The 3885-nt window shown below is 41.3% G+C and overlaps 1 protein-coding gene and 1 pseudogene across 1 annotated transcript in view; both read left to right on the top strand.

Moving 5' to 3' along the window:
- Nucleotides 1-3885, top strand: part of Hpse2 (heparanase 2 (inactive)) — a 905948-nt gene that overhangs the window by 284966 nt on the left and 617097 nt on the right. The window lies entirely within an intron of this gene.
- On the top strand, nt 1678-3879 carry LOC105741290 (annotated as a pseudogene).

The raw sequence follows: 3885 nt of genomic DNA, 5'->3' as shown, positions 1-3885 counted from the left end.
GTGTTTGTAAATATGATATCATGTCTGCATCTTGTACAACAAATAACCACTAGGAAGGCAGTATGCAATGTATTAATTATGGCAACTGTCCTACAAATTTGACTTGAAACTGTCTTACTGCTATTTATTTCTCAATAGAATTATGGAAAAAAAGAAGAGAGCTTCAGGATGCTCCTCTCTTTCAGAGCTGACTAAGGATATGTTTTCCAAACTTGAGCTGCCTGTCCAGGCACTCAGAGGTTTCTATAGCCATGGTCCAAGGGATCTGACTTATTCCTCAGGTTGGCAACAGACCTTGGTGTCATCCATGTAATGGTGACTTTTTAGATATTTACAAGGCAAGTGTGGTGTCACAGAGGCTTTCATCCCACTTTCAGAAGAAAGACTGGGAGATTAGGCTGTGTACCCCTGAAAAGGAATTGCTTGAAACTGTGAGAAGGAAGCAAAAAAGTACAGTGGAGACTTTAGGAATTTGGAGATGCCAAGAATATGGACCATCTGCTGAAGAAAGTCACAGGCAGTGAAGAGATACTGTATAAGCAAAGGCTAGACAGCTGCAACTGGAGCTGCCCAAGCCCTCTGGAGCTCATATCTTGCTACAACTTTCCCCACATGCTGGATGTGGAACTATATGATTTAATGTTTGCTCTCCTGATATTTGGTATAGCTTTGCTTCAATTCATTTCTATTTTATTATTATGTATAGATTTCACATTTTATTTATTCAGTCATCTGCTGTTGGGTATATATATATGCTTCCAGGATTTAACCATTATGAATTATGCTATTATAAACATTGGCTTACATGTATCATATCTCTCATTGAATAAAGCAAAGTACAAACAAAGAGAATAATAAAAGATGGACAGAAGGTGACAGACAATATACATCTCTTGCAAATGGGAAGGGGGTCCAAGGATCAAGGTTAAAGCATGAGGGGGAAGGGAAAGGAAAGAAGTAGAATAAAGATATACTAGGTATGGGATCCTAATAGCTTCAAGGAATGTAAACATTTTATACCAAAAACAGGAGGTAAGATTGATAATATCAGTAAGAATGAAAATGAGGGAAGGGGATTTAGAGGAGGCAAGGGGGATTTAAAAAAGGAAATAAATTATATTGTGTGTGTTCCCACTGCCCAAGATGATTACAAATGACATGTATTGCAAACATGTGTTAATTAAGAAATACTCAGTCTGGGGTCTGGGTTTTGGTCTAACCTCTGCCATCAGTCAGTTTGATTTCTTTAGGAAGTCTTTTTGTCTGTTAGGAAGTCAGTGTTTTCTTCACTAAAGTGAGATTGCCCCTACTGATTGTTTCCACACAATGTTATATAAATAAATACTAGTCTGTGATGAAATTTTCATTAACTTGAAATGAGAAAATAATAGTGAAAATAAATAAAGCTAAATTTATTTAGCTTCCAAACTCTTAAGTTTTATATCTTCCTAAGGTTTTGTTATTAAAATGTTTATAACATGATAATTGACAGTAGTTGCCATTTTAAATGTCTTTACTTTGCAAAATTAAAAAAAATGAGCATATATATATATTACCATATTTTATATCAAAATAGATATGTTAAAACCTTGGTTTATATACATCATTCATTTCATAAACATGCTTGTAAATCAAAGAGAATTGCCTCATGAGAAATAATGGAAACTCAGGGCGGCAGGCTTTGGTGCTGCCTGGGCTGAGACGCCGCTGCTGTTGCTAGACGACGCAAGCTAGCTCTCGCCACTTCCTCAGCCTGCAGTCAGTCCACTCCTCAGGCCGGAACAAGGGGGCCAGGAGCTGAGGTGGGCTCGGAGTTGTCTTCCGAAGTCCAGGGCAGCGGGACGGCGGGAGTCGGGGCCGCGCCAGCTGCAGGAAAGCACCCGGGCGGAGGCGGGAAGATGGCTGCAGACAAGCCCGCAGATTAGGGAGCAGAAAAACATGAAGGGACTGGTCAGCCCTCCGGGATCACTGACCAGGAGAAGGAGCTGTCCACCAGCGCTGCCCAAGCCTTCACATCTGGAAATTATGATGCCTGTCTTTAACACCTTGCCTGTCTACAAGATATAAACAAAGATGATTATAAAATAATTTTGAATACAGCACTAGCTGAGTTTTTAAAAAGTAACCAAACAACAACAGATAATTTGAGACAAACACATAACCAGCTGAAGAATCAGGTCCACTCAGCTGTTGAATAAATGGATGGATTAGATGATGTTGAAAACAGCATGTTATACTATAATCAAGCAGTCATTCTCTATCATCTGCAGCATTATACAGAAGCAATAGCAGTTGGTGAAAAAACTTTATCAGTTCATAGAACCTTTTGAAGAAAAATTTGCCCAGGCAGTGTGTTTTTTGCTTGTAGATGTGTACATCTTAACCTACCAAGCTGAGAAAGCTTTGCATCTTCTAGCTGTCCTAGAAAAAATGATTTCACAGGGTAACAATAACAAAAATGGAAAGAATGAGACTGGTAATAGCAATAAAGATGGATCTAATAAAGCTGAAAGTGGAGCTCTGATAGAAGCTGCAAAATCAAAGATACATCAGTACAGAGTAAGAGCTTATATACGAATGAAGTCTCTGAAAGCATGCAAACGGGAAATCAAATCAGTCATGAACACAGCTGGAAATTCTGCACCCTCTCTGTTTCTTAAAAGCAATTTTGAGTACTTAAGGGGCAATTATTGAAAAGCTGTGAAACTGTTAAATAGTTCAAACATTGTTGAGCATCCAGGATTCATGAAAACAGGTGAATGTTTGTGATGCATGTTCTGGAATAATCTTGGCTGCATCCATTTTGCCATGAGCAAGCACAATTTGGGAATTTTCTACTTTAAGAAGGCACTGCAAGAAAATGACAACGTCTGTGCACAGCTCAGTGCAGGGAGCACTGACCCAGGCAAAAAATTTTCAGGAAGACCCATGTGTACTTTACTAACCAACAAGAGGTACGAGTTGCTGTATAACTGTGGGATTCAGCTTCTTCACATCAGGAGGCCTCTTGCTGCCTTCAAGTGTCTGATCGAAGCCGTTCAAGTTTACCATGCAAATCCTCGCTTGTGGTTACGGCTGGCTGAATGCTGCATCGCTGCCAATATGGGGACTTTTGAGCAAGAAACTAAAGGTCTTCCAAGTAAAAAGGGAATCATACAGTCTATCGTTGGTCAAGGCTATCATCGTAAAATAGTTCTGGCATCACAGTTCATACAGAATACTGTATATAATGATGGGCAGTCTTCAGTCATTCCCGTAGCCAGTATGGAGTTTGCAGCCATTTGCCTCAGAAACGCCTTGTTGCTGTTATCTGAAGAACAGCAAGATCCAAAGCAGGAAAATGGGTCTAAAAGCAGCAGCCAGCTCAGCGGGAACACAGAGAGCAGTGAGAGCAGCGAAACCTGCAGCAGTAAAAGCCATGATGGAGGTAAACTGATTCCAGCTCCACCTTCTTCTCCATTGAGAAAACAGGAACTAGAAAACTTGAAGTGCTCTATACTGGCTTGCAGTGCGTATGTGGCCCTGGCCCTGGGTGATAACCTGATGGCTTTGAATCATGCAGATAAACTTCTTCAGCAGCCCAAGCTGGCAGGCTCTCTTAAATTCCTGGGTTACTTGTACGCGGCAGAAGCCCTCATCTCCCTGGACAGGATATCGGATGCAATTACTCACTTGAACCCCGAGAATGTCACTGATGTCTCCTTAGGGGTCTCTTCCAATGAGCAGGACCAAGGGTCAGACAAGGGTGAAAATGAAGCAATGGAATCCTGTAACTGGGAAGCGGGCACCCCAGTGCTACCCCAGTTCTGTCACTTCGGCCAGGACTGTGATGCTCTTCAACCTCGCCAGCGCATACTGCCTGCGGAGCGAGTATGACAAAGCCCG

This window comes from Octodon degus, unplaced genomic scaffold, assembly GCF_000260255.1.
Source record: "Octodon degus isolate 3935 unplaced genomic scaffold, OctDeg1.0 scaffold00010, whole genome shotgun sequence".
Taxonomy (NCBI): domain Eukaryota; kingdom Metazoa; phylum Chordata; class Mammalia; order Rodentia; family Octodontidae; genus Octodon; species Octodon degus.
This window is presented reverse-complemented; position numbering and strand designations above follow the sequence as displayed.